The sequence below is a fragment of the Macaca nemestrina genome, chromosome 12 (assembly GCF_043159975.1).
Source record: "Macaca nemestrina isolate mMacNem1 chromosome 12, mMacNem.hap1, whole genome shotgun sequence".
NCBI lineage: Eukaryota > Metazoa > Chordata > Mammalia > Primates > Cercopithecidae > Macaca > Macaca nemestrina.
The window spans coordinates 30,359,652-30,377,386 of NC_092136.1; the positions used below are offsets into that span (position 1 = coordinate 30,359,652).

The 17,735-nt window shown below is 42.6% G+C and overlaps 1 long non-coding RNA gene across 1 annotated transcript; it reads right to left on the minus strand.

The window, feature by feature from the left end:
* Positions 1-7,795: 7,795 nt before the first annotated feature.
* On the minus strand, positions 7,796-17,344 carry LOC105471555 (uncharacterized). Its single transcript, XR_981210.2, has 3 exons — positions 17,267-17,344; positions 16,968-17,105; positions 7,796-8,029 (listed from the first exon to the last, which is right to left on the minus strand). It is a non-coding gene; the product is annotated as an uncharacterized lncRNA (long non-coding RNA).
* Between the last annotated feature and the right edge of the window lie 391 nt (positions 17,345-17,735).

Consider the following 17,735-nt stretch of genomic DNA (forward strand, 5'->3'; position numbering starts at 1 on the left):
GCAACACACTGATATCTCCAGCCGGCAGCCAGCGAGGACCTGAGCCCTGCCAACAGTCACATGAGTGAGTTTGGGAGTGCCCACTCCCTTAGTCAAGTATTGAGATCACTACAGCCCTGGCCAATGTTTGCAGCCTGTGAGAGACCCCAAGTTAGAGGTCAGATGCCTGACCTACAGAAACTGGAAGATGATGTTTGTTGTTTTAAGATGCTAAGTTTGGGGTAATTTGTTATGCAATAATAAACAACTAATACATAAAGTCAGCTCCTTATAGATGAGAGGATCAATGGAAACACCAGGGAATTCCGCAGTCATGGGCCCCATGCTATACTTTTGTTGTTGTTATAAAATGAGCTCCTTGCTTGGCACCAATGTTGTGTGGAATACTATGGCAATAGATAAATCTCTCAATACAGCCCCCAAAAGATAGTGCTGTTAGAAGTATTGTGGGTAAGGAAAGCAAATTCTGCAAGTGAAGTAGATATATTTTCTTATGAAGACAAAAACCTTGCCTTCTCCGTAACAGGAGGGATCCAATGAAATCATCTTGCCACCAGGTAGTTAGCTGATCCCTTGGGGAATGGTGCCACATTAGAGGCTTATACTGGCTTCTTTTTTTGTGGCAGAGCGGTCTTGGCAATGAGGATAGCCTGATAAGCCTTGTTAAGGATGTGTCTTTTTGTTATCTACGTGCATAAATATCATCCATCTTTGCTGGCACGAGCACTTTGCACATGGAGTATGCACACAGTTATCCAAAAGAGAGACTGACATCTCTTAGACAGATCATCTTGTCCATCTAATTACTTGGCGCATCATCTGCAGTAAATGCCCTCAGTAGGTAGGTATGTACATGGAACGCAGATATCTTTACACTTAGTATCTATTCCCGGGTATCCATATACAGACTTCTCCCCAGACCTCCTTGTCACCAATCTTCCAGTTCTGTTCTTTCCATGTCCTTGAACTTCTGAAAGTTCTACCCACCTGGAAGATTCACCATCATCACTATTTTTTAGGGCCACCCCTGAGTAGGTCTGTAGGTAGTGGCCAGTACTTCTGGTTGGTTCCAGAACACCTTGTAGACCCCTGTATAAACTGGTCTGTCATTGCCATCAGAAACTTCTCATGAGCCATAGACATGCTTTCAAGGAGAAGGAGTAAGTGTCACGGGAGTCTGGGCCATCTGCTTATCCAGGTTACTTGCATCATTCAGACCAAAGAGGCTTTCTGATTTTCTATTTGTATTCTCAGTTGGATATTAGAAGCTTTTCATTTGTTCTTTTCTCTATGAATATTCTGTAGGGTTTTCAGAGGCAACCAGCTCACACCATAATTTTTGCAATCATCATTGTCACCAGACTGACTAAAGACCCATGGCTCCTGATCTCAAAACATAATGCCCTTCATGCATATTCCACACCATCCCAGGCCATAGCAGGTGATGTTTTAGGTAATCGTAAGGTCACTGCAAATGACAATAACAAATGCCCCTCCCCATGCCACAAAATAGAGTGTGCTAATGTGTGCTTAATGAATGTGTGAGCAACCCAATCTCAGAATCCCATTTTGAGGGATGTTTCTTTGGGCTTCTTCCAGTGCCATTTACTATAAGTGTCCTGGCAGGAAACAAATGATTCCTTGATAAAAGAGATTAGGAAAGTCTAACTATGGCATTAGTTACAAATGTATGGCTGGGATAGTAAAGAACTCTGGGGATGACAAATGAGGAAGCCACTACACTCCTGGGTCTGAGGAGAATGAGAGCATGGAGTGGTTCCCAGAACCTAGTAGATCTCTAGCTGTGGGGTCAGCCTGCTTTGGTAGAAGAGCACAGCCATTGCCAACATGAGGCCTGGCAGGGAGGGAGCTGGGGGAACAAATACCCTGACCACACTCCCATCCTGCCTTCCAATTCCCTCCCTTGCTTGCCATTGGTCAAACCCAACTAGAAGTCAGAGGGCAAGGAAGGCTGTGCAGTACACAGATATCAGCCTGCAGGGTCACAGAGCAGGTGGGTAGGGTGGCAGGTGTGTCTGGAGGGCAGACAGAGACTGTTCAATACACTTCGAATCCCACCACAGACTAGTTTATCCTACCAATAAGTAGGAATGGAGTTCTCCTAAAGGGAAGGTGCTCCATTTATATTGCTGTCTCTGTTGGGCCTTCAGTATCCTCATTTGTTAAAGGATACACTGGATAAGATTTCCTGCTTTCCAAGCTGTCTTAGTACCAGTGGGTATATGGGCCTAGGCAAGAGTGTGCTAAGGATAGAGGTAGATTGTGATTTTTGCTCAAAGATTGCAGATGTGTAGTTGCCATAGCCACACATTTTAATGGAAAAGGTTCATTATTTCTTTAAAAATATATTATGAGATAGAATACAATGTTCTAATGGATTATTAAAATAACATGAAGTTAGAGTGGTGTAGTTTAAGTATCAACCTCATTCCCTCCTGGGGAAATGTGTCACTGTTATCGGCTACTAGGCTAGTTTTGGTGGGGAAGTTTGAGAGGTGCTAGATGATTCCTTGGAGCTCCCCCATATCTGATAGCCAGAGCTTCTTAGATTCAAACTTCTCCTGGCCCTGGAGTTCTATTCTCTGAGAGCCCAAATTCATTTTTCAAGTGGTCCCAAGTAGAAAGGCTCACTTAGGAAGGTATGAAGCTCCCTCAAACATGTGTCTGAGTTTGAGTCCACCAGACTTTCAAGTCCTACCCAGAAATACCCTAGAGGAATGCACTGTTGCCCTTTGGTTGGTTTTCTAGCCATGAGCTCTTCCCTGGAGGGCTGCTGGTGTCATGGAGGGTCAAGAGCAGATTAGAAAAGTATAAAGAGTGATAGGGCAAGAAGACACTGGTATCTGGGGGTGTCAGAGCAGAATCAGAAAAGGACACAACAAGATGAAGGTGGGAACAGAGAGAAGCTTGACAGTTGGTCACGGGGGTGTAGAAAGAACTGTGGAGGTGGTGGAGTTTATTTTACGATTTGCACTGAATTTTGTTATTGCTTCAACAGAGCAAAAGGAAACAGACCTAAATCCATCCAGCTTACCGTTATGATTGGCTCTGTGTCAGGCGCTGTGCTAAGAACTAACAAAAGCACCGGGATCAAGATAGATGAGTTCTTCAACTTGCAGGCACTTACATCCTAGTGGGGGAGAAAAAGAAGATAGAAAGAAGCAGATTGAGTTAGCAATTCTGATACTGATAAGCAATGTGAATAAAAGATGCTATGGGATAGGCAGGGATTCTTAAACTTTCCCTGTAAAGGCCAGATGGTAAATATTTTCAGCTTTGTGGGCCATCCATTTCTCTTGCTACTCATACATGGAACTCAACTCTGCTGTTGTAGCCCAAAAGTAGCCAGAGAAAATGTGTAAATAAATGAGAATAGATTTGACCCACAGCCAACAATTTGCCAACCTTTGAGACACAGCAAGTTGGCTGAAAGTGGGGCAGATGTCAAGCAAGGCACCTTGGGGACCCGAATGGTAAGAGGTCTGTCATGGGTTACCTGGGAGATGAGCATCTCAGGTAGGACAATGAACACTTGCAGAAGTTCTGGGGTGCAGGGGTTCAGCACATTCCAGGATCAGAAAGAAGACTGGCCATCTGGAGTATATTAAATGAAAAATGAGAGAAGAGAATGAGGTGAGAGCACTGAGGTAGGATGCCACTGAGCCTGGATTTTTTCCAGAATATGACAAAAAGTCACTGGAGGGTTTTAAGCAAAGTGATGACCAGAGAGGCTGGGTTCTTGTCAGAAAGGTGAAAGAAAATAGCAATTTTCCATTTACACAGCACCTAGCTAGTGCTTGATACATGGAAGTACCTAATATATCTTCTTGTGTATCGCTTGATAAAGCATCATGCTTCCAAGGGGTCATCAAACCCTAGAATAGAAGCGACTCTAGAAGATATCTAGCTCACCTCCCCTATTTTATAGATAAGTAAATTGAAACACAGAGAGGTTAAATGCTTTGCCCACCATAAGTCATCAGATTGGGACTGGAACTCTAAGGAGAGAATTTCAGCAGAGAAGCGGGCCCAGATGACAAAGCATTTGTTGTGTAAAGGACAGGATGATTTTGGATCCAGGATGGTGACATCATGACTATGTCAATACTGGGTCCGGTGCCATGTGGACTCAATGTGAGAATTCTTGGGAAAGACAAGCTGTGAGAAAAATCTGAGCAGCGGAGATTTCCCATTGTCATGGAGCTAAGCCTTGAGTGCACAGAGGAAGCCCTGGGTATGAGGGTTCTCCCAGTAGTTGCCAGCTGAAGAATCATGGCCATGAGACTCCACTGAGAGGCCAGAGGTGCACAAGAGGAAAATGGCAGGCACCAAATGGAAATGGCAAGCGTTTGTTTAGGAGCATATTTGACATACCCCTAAGAATTCTCAGAAATACTTGAGTGACACTTTGAGAAGAGGTGAAGTATGAATAGCAGGTGGGGCCAGTGAAACACGATTTATGGCTGTCTACTGCACCCCACCTTTGCCACCCAGACTCATGTCCTCTTGGGGAAACACAAGTCATGTTTCGAATTCATGTGAGACTATATGGACCCACATCCTGTCCATCCAGCAAATGTATCTGTCACCAACTTAAGTATTTATCTATTACCTCTTCCAAAATATTGGTTATTCTTGGAGCTAGTACAAGTTGTATTAATGACCCCAGGTCTGTCCCAACAGCAAGCTTTAGCAACCTAACACACTGGTCTGGGCAGCATGGTGAGAGATGGAAGGGTCCCACCCTTCCTGTGGAATATAGCTGGGCTGGGCAGCAGGAGGGCTGTGCTCAGGTTCTTGAAGTCAGATTTCAAGAGATGAGGCTCCTACTGAAGCAGGGAAGTGGTGTCTCGCAGGTTGAGACCCTGCTGCCTTGCTGACTAGGACAGCCTTCCTCTCACCCCTGAGCTAGAGCCCTAAAATCCCATCTCTTGAGCAGCAAAGCTATCTTTCATTTTTTTTTTTTTTTTTTTTTTTTTTTTTTTTTTTTTTTGAGATGGAGTTTTACTGTTGTTGCCCAGGCTGGAATGCATTTGTGCAATCTCAGCTCACCACAACCTCTGCCTCCCGGATTCAAGTGATTCTCCTACCTCAGCCTCCCAAGTAGCTGGGATTACAGGCACACACCACCACGCTCGGCTAATTTTGTATTTTTAGTAGAGACGGGGTTTCTCCATTTTGGTCAGGCTGGTCTTGAACTCTCGACCTCAGGTGATCCACCCGCCTAGGCCTCCCAAAGTGTTGGGATTACAGGCGTGAGTATCATTCTATTTTTAGAATAAAAAACTGCTATGAACTATACTTTCCAATTTTCCGGCCCTTGCCTGGGCTCTATTTCTAGTGACCAACTGGAAAAATAACTGTCATTCTGCATGGACATACTTGAAATTTGGCCAGTGGTTTTACAGTCCACTCCCTGGAGAGGGTTAGCAAGACAGAATTGTTTCCCAACAATGACAGGGCTGTGCTGTTAGGAGAATATCATCCTGTAGTTGGCAGAGAGAATGTTAACCTCCACAGTGCCAGTCCCACTACCTTCAAGCCACAGGGAAATTTGAATTGTATTGTTTCTCTCAAAGATTCAATTACAGACTTGGGGGTCTCTGCTAATGAAGATGATGAAACTTCAGGTCATGTAAATAAGAAAAGTTGAAGTTCCCAGAAAAGAGTGCTTGTTTTTTTGTGACTTTTTCCCAGTGGGTTGTATTTCTAACAGGAATTATTAGCCGTGGTAGAGGAGGGGCTTGATCCTTTACTGTAAACAAAACTGGACATGAAATGTGCGGAATGGACCTGAATTCCTCTGACTAGATAGGAACTAAGCCTGCACTGGGAAAAGATGGGACGAAGACATGGAAACCGACATCAGGGAAGCATTAGGAGATGGGTGTTCAGAGTGGGACTGGTGATTCTAAAGCTGTTAAAGGGTATCAGTTTCGTGACCCTAATATGACAATTTCGTATCTGGAATTATTCACATTATTTTGAATGTGCCTCCACTCCTAGGCGATGGAAACTGTACTCTCTTTCTGAGGATGACTCATCTCTTTAACCTCAGGTACATTCCATGAAAATGGGTAATGCCTCTGGAGGGCCTAGGGCCTGCATTTTCAAACTGCAGTGCATGTATCCTTGGGATTACACAGATTATGAAAGATACACAAAGCTTAGAAAAACAGGGCGTATGTTTCCAGAACATTCACTTTACTTGCAGATAGGTGGTTTAAAAAGAATGTTAAGATATATAATGTTTATGACCACTAAGTGTGCATTGAAAGTCTTTTAGGTATCAGGAAAATGTCCTACCTTGTGAATTCTGCCTTCATAAAGTAGAAGCTGGAATTTACTATTCCATCCTCCCTTGTAGCTGGGTTATAGGCTGGGTCTTAGGCTATACCATGCAGACACAACCACGAAAGACTTCAATTTGGGCAAAAGTGATATGGGGAAGGGGCCTTGAGGAATCTGTTTGGGGAGCACTGTGACAGAGCCACACGCAGCAGTGGCAGAGCCTCTGCATCCAGTCCCCAGTGGGATCAGAGCAAGCACCTCTGTCTGGGGCAAGCTGGGGTGTTTGTGTCCAAGGCCAACACCACTGGACATTTGCTGGGGCAGCCCCTGGGTACTGGCTTCATCATGTTTCCAGCACGTGGGGAACCCAACGCTTTAGATTTCCTAGAAGATCCATGGTTGCCCTTAAATTCTTGTTCTGCCTGAGCTACCTAGAATGGACTCCATTATTTTCAACCAAGAACTAAATGTAAATGATTCACATGAACATATTATGGAATCAAATGCAAGATTCACATGCATCTTAAAAATAAACATTAAATGTGAATGAAATTTCACATTTGTGTCAGGCACTTTGGGCTAAACTTCTTACGTCTTTTTTTGCTTGTTAGGGGACTTTTGGTGGAAACATTTGAACATTTCTGGCCTGAGGTATAGGCACATGGAAAAAAAAGAGAAATAGGGATTAGGTAGGACAAAAGGAAAAGTTACAGAGAAAAAGATAAATAAGCAAATGAAATATTTGTGCACATAACTGCCTGCTTTAAAAAAGTCCAAGACATGCATTATTCCATGTGATCCTCGTGTCAATTTTGTTATTGTTCCCATTTTACAGATGTGGAATCTGAGTCTGCACAGAGAGACTATGGGACTTGCAGGAGATTATGCAGGTGGAAGACAGCAGCGGCCAGTACTGAAGCTGAGCCACCGCCATCAATTCCGATTCTTTTCCTATTCTGTCACACAATTGGAGAGGTGCTCTGTTTTCTGGTCTTGTTTTTCCAGACAAGCTCAGAAAGCAAGAATCAAAGTGTTTCTTTCCTGCCTCCCTCTCCAATGTAACTTCTTTCTAAAACTTGGCCCTACCAGTCTGTCCAGGTCAGTCTGACAGAGGTGGCTCTGCTTGTGCCTTGTGGGGTCACATACTGATATCTTCCTCCCCTGAACAGCAGGCCTCGATGTCTGCAGCAAAGAGTAAACAGCCTTTGGCCAGATGCAGCAGCTCCCAGGATGCTGTTGGCTTTGGCTGGAGCAGCCTACTCCCTCCTCTCATTATATAGTATCACAGTGGCCTGGGTCTCGCACACACTGGGCTTTTTCTGGAGTAACACAAGCCAGAGGGGTCTAGAAATGTGAGCTGGGCTGCTGAGAAAACAGCATGACCTTTTTTAAAAAACATTTTAATTTTTATTTTAAGTTCCAAGGTACATGTGCAGGATGTGCTGGTTTGTTACAAAGGTAAACATATGCCATGGTTGTTTGCTGCACCTATCAACCCATCACCCTGTATTAAGCCAGCATGCATTAGCTGTTTTTCCTAATGCTCTCCCTCCCTCAACCCCACTGCCAGACAGGCCCCAGTGTGTGTTGTTTCCCTCCCTATGCCCATGTGTTCTCATTGTTCAACTCCCACTTATAAGTAAGAACATGCAGTATTTGGTTTTCTGTTCCTGCATTAATTTGCTGAGGATAATGGCTTCCAGTTCCATCCATGTACCTGCAAAAGACAAGATTACATTACTTTTTATGGCTGCATAGTATTCCATAGTGTATATGCACCACAATTTCTTTAGGCAATCTATCATTGATGAGCATTTGGGTTGATTCCATGTCTTCGCAATTGTGAATAGTGCTGCAATAAACATGTGCATACATATATCTTTGTAACAGAATGATTTATATCCCTTTGGGTATATACCCAGTAACAAGGTTGTGGAGAAACAGGAATGCTTTTACACTGTTGGAGGGAATGTAAATTAGTTCAGCCACTGTGGAAGATGGTGTGGCAATTCCTCAAAGATCTGGAACCAGAAATACCATTTGACGCTGCATGACCTTTTGGAAGCCAGTGTACCACCACATGGCCAGTGCTCACTGGGGCAGCTTGAGGCCAGGCTGGAGGAAAGAGAAGAGGAGAGACTCAGTCCCCCTCAGGGCCTGTACCCAGAGCTTCTGGCAAAGGGGCATTAAAGCCGAATTAACACAGTATATATGGACCACTATAACAAAACATCATAAACTGGGTGGCTTATAAACAACAGAAATTTATTTCTCACAGTTCTGGAGGTTAGGAAGTCCAAGATCACCGCACCAGCAGATTTGGTGTCTAGTGAGAGCCCACTTCCTGGTTGATGGACAGCCAATTTTTGCTGTGTCCTCACATGGCTGAAAGGGTAAGGAGTCTCTCTGGAGCCTTATTTATTTATTTATTTATTTATTTATTTATTTATTTATTTTTGTTATACTTTAAGTTCTAGGGTACATGTGCACAACGTGCAGGTATGTTACATAGGTATACATATGCCATGTTGGTTTGCTGCACCCATTAACTCATCATTTACATTAGGTATTTCTCCTAATGCTATCCCTCCCCCTGACCCCCGCCCTATGACAGGCTCTGGGGTGTGATGTTCCCCCGCTGTGTCCAAGTGTTCTCATTGTTCAATCCCCACCTATGAGTGAGAACATACAGTGTTTGGTTTTCTGTCCTTGTGATAGTTTGTTCGGAATGATGGTTTCCAGCTGCATTCATGTCCCTACAAAGACATGAACTCATCCTTTTTATGGCTGCATAGTATTCCATGGTGTATATGTGCCACATTTTCTTAATCCAGTCTATCATTAATGGACATTTGGGTTGGTTCCAAGTCTATTGTGAATAGTGCAGCAATAAACATACGTGTGCATGTGTCTTTATAGTAGCATGACTTATAGTCCTTTGGGTATATACCCAGTAATGGGATCACTGGGTCAAATGGTACTTCTAGTTCTCGATCCTTGAGGAATCGCCAAACTGTCTTCCACAATGGTTGAACCAGTTTACACTCCCACCAACAGTGGAAAAGCATTCCTGTTTCTCCACATTCTCTCTAGCATCTGTCGTTTCCTGACTTTTTAATGATCGCCATTCTAACTCGTGTGAGATGGTATCTCATTGTGGTTTCGATTTGCATTTATCTAACGACCAGTGATGATGAGCATTTTTTCATTTGTCGGTTGGCTGCATAAATGTCTTCTTTTGAGAAGTGTCTGTTTATATCCTTTGCCCACTTTTTGATGGGGTTGTTTGTTCTTTTCTTGTAAATTGGTTTAAGTTCTTTGTAGATTCTGGATATTAGCCCTTTGTTAGATGGGAAGATTGCAAAAATTTTCTCTCATTCTATAGGTTGCCTGTTCACTCTGATGGTAGTTTCCTTTGCTGTGCAGAAGCTCTTTATTTTAATTAGATCCCATGTGTCTATTTTGCCTTTTGTTGCCATTGCTTTTGGTGTTTTAGTCATGAAGTCCTTGCCCATGGCTGTGTCCTGAATGGTATTGCCTAGGTTTTCTTCTAGGGTTTTTATAATTTGGGATCTAACATTTAAGTCTTTAATCCATCTTGAATTAATTTTTGTATAAGGTTCAAGGAAGGGATCCAGTTTCAGCATTCTACATATGGCTAGCCAGTTTTCCCAGCACCATTTATTAAATAGGGAATCCTTTCCTCATGTCTTGTTTTTGTCAGGTTTGTCAAAGATCAGATGATTGTAGATGTGTGGTGTTATTTCTGAAGCCTCTGTTCTGTTTCATTGGTCTATATATCTGTTTTGGTCCAGTACCAGGCTGTTTGGTTACTGTAGTCTTGTAGTATAGTTTGAAGTCAGGTAGCATGATGCCTCCAGCTTTGTTCTTTTTGCTTAGGATTTTCTTAGCAATACAGGCTCTTTTTTGGTTCCATAGGAACTTTAAAGTCGTTTTTTCCAATTATGTGAAGAAAGTCATTGGTAGTTTGATGGGGATGGCATTGACTTATAAATTACCTTGGGCAGTATGGCCATTTTCATGATATTGATTCTTCCTATCCATGAGCATGGAATGTTCTTCCATTTGTTTGTGTCCTCTTTTATTTCATTGAGCAGTGGTTTGTAGTTCTCCTTGAAGAGGTCCTTCACATCCCTTGTAAGTTGGACCCCCAGATATTTTATTCTCTTTGTAGCAATTGTGAATAGGAGTTCACCCATGATTTGGCGCTCTGTTCGTCTGCTATTGGTGTATAGAAATGCTTGTGATTTTTGCACATTGAGTTTGTATCCTGAGACTTTGCTGAAGTTGCTTATCAGCTTAAGGAGATTTTGGGCTGAGACAATGGGGTTTTCTAAATATACAATCATGTCATCTGTAAACAGGGACAATTTGACTTCCTCTTTTCCTAATTGAATATCCTTTATTTCTTTCTCTTGCCTGATTGCCCTGGCCAGAACTTCCAACACTATGTTGAATAGGAGTGGTGAGAGAGGGCATCTCTGCCTTGTGCTAGTTTTCAAAGGGAATGCTTTCAGTTTTTGCCCATTCAATATGATATTGGCTGTGGGTTTGTCATAAATAGCTCTTATTATTTTGAAATGCATTCCATCAATACCTAGTTTATTGAGAGTTTTTAGCATGAAGGGCTATTGAATTTTGTTTAAGGCCTTTTCTACATCTATTGAGATAATCATGTGGTTTTTGTTATTGGTTCTGTTTATGTGATGGATTACGGTTATTGACTTGGGTATGCTGAACCAGCCTTGTGTCCCAGGGATGAAGCCAACTTCATCATGGTGGATAAGCTTTTTGATGTGCTGCTGGATTTGGTTGACCAGTATTTTATTGAGAATTTTGCATCAATATTCATCAGGAATATTGGTCTAAAATTCTCTTTTTTTTGTTGTGTCTCCGCCAGGCTTTGGTGTCAGGATGATGCTGGCCTCATAAAATGAATTAGGGAGTATTCCCTGTTTTTCTATTGGTTGGAATAGTTTAAGAAGGAATGGTACCAGTTCCTCTTTGTACCTCTAGTAGAATTCGGCCATGAATCCATCTGGTCCTGGACTTTTTTTGGTTGGTAGGCTATTAATTATTGCCTCAATTTCAGAGCCTGTTATTGGTCTATTCATAGATTCAACTTCTTCCTGGTTTAGTCTTGGGAGGGTGTATGTGTCCAAGAATTTATCCATTTCTTCTAGATTTTCTAGTTTATTTGCATAGAGGTGGTTATAGCATTCTCTGATGGTAGTTTGTATTTCTGTGGGATTGGTGGTGATATCCCCTTTATAATTTTTAATTGTGTCTATTTAATTCTTCTCTCTTTTCTTCTTTCTTAGTCTTGCTAGTGGTCTATCAATTTTGTTGTTCTTTTCAAAAACCAGCTCCTGGATTCATTGATTTTTGAAGGGATTTTTGTGTCTCTATCTCCTTGAGTTCTGCTCTGATCTTAGTTATTTCTTGCCTTCTGCTAGCTTTTGAATTTGTTTGCTCTTGATTCTCTAGTTTTTTTAATTGTGATGTTAGGGGGTCGATTTCAGATCTTTCCTGCTTTCTCTTGTGGACATTTGGTATAAATTTCCCTCTACACACTGCTTTAAATGTGTCCCAGAGATTCTGGTACATTGTGTCTTTGTTCTTATTGGTTTCAAAGAACATCTTTATTTCTGCTTTCATTTCGTTGTCTACCCAGTAGTCATTCAGGAGCAGTTTCCATGTAGTTGTGCGGATTTGAGTGAGTTTCTTAATCCTGAGTTCTAATTTGATTGCACTGTGCTCTGAGAGACTGTGTGTTGTGATTTCTGTTCTTTTACATTTGCTGAGGCGTCCTTCACTTCCAACTATGTGGTCAATTTTGGAATAAGTGCAACGTGGTGCTGAGAAGAATGTATATTCTGTTGATTTGGGGTGAAGAGTTCTGTAGATGTCTATTAGGTCTGCTTGGTGCAGAGCTGAGTTCAAGTCCTGGATATTCCTCTTAACCTTCTGTCTCATTGATCTGTCCAATATTGACAGTGGGGTGTTAAAGTCTCCCATTTTTATTGTGTGGGAGTCTAAGTCTCTTTGTAGGTCTCTAAGAACTGGCTTTATCAATCTGGGTGCTCCTGTATTGGGTGCATATGTATTTCGGATAGTTAGCTCTTCTTGTTGAATTGATCCCTTTACCATTATTTAATCACCTTCTTTGTCTCTTTTAATCTTTGTTGCTTTAAAGTCTGTTTTATCAGAGACTAGGATTGCAACCCCTGCTTTTTTTGCTTTCCATTTGCTTGGTAGATGTTCCTCCATCCCTTTATTTTGAACCTATATGTGTCTCTGCATGTGAGATGGGTCTCCCAAATACAGCACACTGATGGGTCTTGACTCTTTATCCAATTTGCCAGTCTGTGTCTTTTAATTGGGGCATTTAGCTCATTTACATTGAAGGTTAATATTGTTATGTGTGAATTTGATCCTGTCATTATGTTAGCTGGTTATTTTGCCCATTAGTTGATGCAGTTTCTTCCTAGCATCAATGGTCTTTACAATTTGGCATGTTTTTGCAGTGGCTGGTACCAGTTGTTCCTTTCCATGTTTAGTGCTTCCTTCAGGAGCTCTTGTAAGGCAGGCCTGGTGGTGACAAAATCTCTCAGCATTTGCTTGTCTGTAAAGGATTTTGTTTCTCCTTCACTTATGAAGCTTAGTTTGGCTGGATATGAAATTCTGGGTTGAAATTTTTTTTCTTTAAGAATGTTAAATATTGGCCCCCCACTCTCTTCTGGCTTATAGAGTTTCTGCCGAGAGATCTGCTGTTAGTCTGATGGGCTTCCCTTTGTGGGTAACCTGACCTTTCTCTCTGGCTGCCCTTAACATTTTTTCCTTCATTTCAACCTTGGCAAATCTGAGAATTACGTGTCTTGGGGTTCCTCTTATCAAGGAGTATCTTTGTGGTGTTCTCAGTATTTCCTGAATTTGAATGTTGACCTGCCTTGCTAGGTTGGGGAAGTTCTCCTGGATAATATCCTGAAGAGTGTTTTCCAACTTGGTTCCATTCTCCCCATCACTTTCAGGTACACCAATCAAGCGTAGATTTGGTCTTTTCACACAGTCCCATGTTTCTTGGAGGCTTTGTTCATTTCTTTTTACTCTTTTTTCTCTAACCTTGTCTTCTCGCTTTATTTCATTAATTTGATCTTCAATCACTGATACCCTTTCTTCCACTTGATTGAATTGGCTATTGAAGCTTATGCATGTGTCATGTAGTTCTCATGCCATGGTTTTCAGCTCCATCAGGTCATTTAAGGTCTTCTCTACACTGTTTATTCTAGTTAGCCATTCGTCTAAACTTTTTTCAAGGTTTTTAGCTTCCTTGCGATGGGTTTGAACATCCTCCTTTAGCTCGGAGAAGTTTGTTATTACCGACCTTCTGAAGCCTACTTCTGTTAACTTGTCAGAGTCATTCTATGTCCAGCTTTGTTCCCTTGCTGGGGAGGAACTGTGATCCTCTGGAGGAGAAGAGGTGCTCTAGTTTTTAGAATTTTCAGTTTTTCTGCTCTGGATTCCTCCCCACCTTTGTGGTTTTATCTACCTTTGTTTTTGATGTTGGTGACATACAGATGGGGCTTTGGTGTGGATGTCCTTTTTGTTGATGTTGACATTATTTCTTTCTGTTTGTTAGTTTTCCTTCTAACAGTCAGGTCCCTCAGCTGCAGGTCTGTTGGTGTTTGCTGGAAGTCCACTCCAGATCCTGTTTGCCTGGGTACCACCAGTGGAGGCTGCAGAACAGCAAATATTGCAGAACAGCAAATATTGCTCCCTCATCCTTCCTCTGGAAGCTTTGTACCAGAGGGGCACCCGTCTGTATGAGGTGTCAGTTGGCCCCTACTGGGAGGTGTCTCCCACTCCTCAAGTGAATCCCTACATGGGGGTCAGGGACCCACTTGAGGAAGCAGTCTGTCCGTTCTCCAAGCTCAAACACCACGCTGGGAGAACCACTGCTCTCTTCAGAGCTGTCAGACAGGGACACTGAAGTCTGCAGAAGTTTCTGCTGCCTTTTGTTCAGCTATGCCCTGCCCCCAGAGGTGGAGACTACAGAGGCAGCTAGCCTTGCTGAGCTGCTGTGGGCTCTGCCCAGTTTGAGCTTCCCTGGCTGCTTTGTTTACCTACTCAAGCCTCAGCAGAGGTGGGTGCCTCTGGGGCCTCTTTTATAAGTGCCCTAATCCTATTGATGAGGGCTCTACTTGCATGGCCTAATAAACTGTTCCAAAAGGCCCCACTTCCTATTACCATCACCTAGGGGGTTAGCATTTTGACTTATGAATTTTGGGGGGACATAAACATTCAGACTACAGCACAAAGCCTTTTTGTGAGTAGAAAAGAGAAGGTGGAAAGGAGATGAGGTGAGTGATGATTTGTGTGTCCAAAACTCTACTGTTAATCATTACATCTACCATTCATTGAGTACTTACCATGTGCCAGACTTTCTGTTGGACACTTTACACACTCATTCAGTCTTCAACAAAACCTGGAGACAAGGATTATTATCCCTGAGGGTTTTAGATAAAGATTCTGAGGCTTATGGCATTTGCCCAAAGTCACACGAGTAAAGAATGACAGAGCAGAAATTTGAGAACGGGTCTTGCAGATGGCAAAAGCCATATTAGATTAAGTTCTCAGCCTTTTGAGTTCTTACTGGCTCACAAAACAGATCTTCTAGAACAGAGTAGTAGAGTGAATTGAAAATCTTTTGTCTCCCCACAATTGTCTGAGTATTAAGCATCTAAATCCAGGTGGAACTTATCAGTGAGACTACTGAAGAGTCAGCTACAATACTATTAAATGTGCTTTGAGAGCTCTGCCCATCACTCTATAGTTCCTGTAGGCTCCCAAGCTGTCAACAGATTAACCACATTCATACCAGACAAACCTGGCTGATTGGATTTTATTTCATTGTCCATACACCACCAAGTCAACATGGGCTGGTACTATTTCATGCTTATTTTCAAGGCTAGGTTATGGTCTCTCACATCCTCAAATCCTTTATCACTCTGTAGGTGGAAGGGGGAGTACTTTTTGTCATTGTACATGGATTTTTTTTCTCCACACCCCACCCTACCCACCCCATCCTAAGGATTATCCTTCTGACTTACACGGGAGGAGTGGAAGTAGAGACAGAGAAAATATCATGCTCTTTTGTTTGTCAAAAAAAGAAGAGTGCCAACTTGGAACTTCCTCTCTTGAGATCAGTTCATCTCTTTGGCCCTTAGGCTCAGAAGAGGAAATGGGAGAGGGATTTTTCATATAAGACATGCAAATGGCCTAGTTCATAGGTCTCAAACTACATGCTATTTATGGAGCCAGACGGAAACCCAGACCATCAGGGTTACAAATATGTGGCCAAAGCAGACATTGCTAATCAATCACAGCACTCCTCTGCACCAGGATGTGGCTCTCAAATGTTCCTGGAGTGCTGTAAGCAGTCATTACCAATCAATAAGAGAATGCAAGAGAAAAAGTATATTTTAATATGAACCCGTCTTTGGGCTTCTTATGGATAGGAATCCTACCTTATGAATACATTTGCTCCCTGCTCATCATAACCTTACATAAAGTAATTAGGATAGCCCTCAATGTTTGTTGAATGCATAAATAAATGAAATAATAAATTAATGTAGCTATTTAAACAAATGTTACTAAGTCTCTTTCTGCTGGGCACCACCTTCTCTTCCGGGGCATTGGCCTTTGACTAAGATGCTGAAATCATCTGGGTGCTGAACTTGTAGTTTGTTCACAGAGATCCTCTCTTGCTGCAACAGCTTTTATTTTTATTTTTTTGAGATGGGATCTTGCTCTGTTGCCCAGAGTTCAGTGGCATGATCATAGCTCACTGCAGCTGCCAACTTCTGGGCTCAAGCAATCCTCCCACCTCAACCTCCCAAGTTGCTGGGTCTACAGGTGAGTGCCACCACGCCTGGCTATTACTTTTTTTTGTTTTTTGTAGAGATGGGATCTCACTATGTTGCCCAGACTGGTCTCAAGCTCCTGGCCTCAAGCAATCCTGCCACCTCAGCCTTCAAAAGTGCTGGGACTATAGGTGTGAGTCACCACACCCAGCCTGCTGCAATTGTGTTACTTTTTTTTTTTTTTTTTTAACACTAATCTTAATGCTGTGGAGCTTGTCTCAGAGTCCTGTGGAGCTGTTAGTGAAATAATCCTTTCTATCTATACCTTCCCTGTACCTTCAACTGTAAGAGTCAGACAAGAATCTATTGAGCCTAAGCCAGAGGACCCATTAGAATGACAGACACCAGGGTGGATTTTCTCAGCCTCTCTATGACTAAGTCTTTGTTCCCTGGCCAACCTTCTCTCCTTGACTTGTTCTTGCCTTGGGATGTTCTCTTCCTGGAGGCACCACATGCAAATAACCTTCTAACAGACCTGCCCCATCAGTTTCTCAGAGCTTCCTAGTCAGATTGAATGGCAACAGTGAACATAGTTTAAGCCCAGTCTATGATCCCTCCCTCTTTACCCTTACATGAAGAAGACCATTTTTACTAGTTATTGCTAAATAACAAACCACTGCAAAATTTAGTGACTTAAAACAACAACCATTCCTTATTTCTCATAATTCAACAGGTCAGCTGGGTGATTCTGCTGATCTTGGCTGTACTCACCTTGTGCTGTGGCCAGTTGGTGAAGTGACAGGGAACAACTGGTCTAGAATGGCCTTGGCTGAATGTGGCTCTCTTCCCTGTGCCTCTGACTTCCTTCCAGCAGACTAGCCTGGGCATGGTCTCATGATGAGGGCAGGGCTTAAGGAGGGCAAGCAGAAATGAACAAGTGTTTTTCAAGCTTCTGTTGGGGGTTAAAGCAAGTTATATGACTAAACCAAGAATCAGTGTGGGAGGGTACTATCAAATGGATGGCCTCAGGGGAGAATGAAAAACTGGGGCTGTTAATGCAATCGACTTACCACACCATGAAAGGGAATGTAACTTCATCAGTGCGAAACATTTGAAGTAGACTCAGTCCCTCTCTTATGATGGGGAAAGTTTCAAGCCAGTGACAATCATGCTTCAGATGAATGTCTCAAGATCAATAGCAATGTCTCAAGACCTATAGCAAGCCCTCAGTTGTATCTCTCGGTAGTGAGCAGCTTTGGCCTTGGTCAGTCTGACAGGTGTCCTTCTAGAGCCTCAGCAGAAAAAACAAGAATGAAGAACTTTCCTGGATAGCCCAAGCTGCCTTTAAAGTCCTCAGTCACTTCCTGTCTGTGTTTTAAAAGTACTTCCTTTGTATCCACAGTGACACAGAAAGCTGATCTCCCATTGTTCCCAAACTCTTAGCTCTTGTACCAAACTTGGCCAGCTCAATCTGGACATCCCTCCACTTGCTTAGATTTCCACAGCAGCTGTCAGCATCTGCTGGTTTTGATGCTGTGG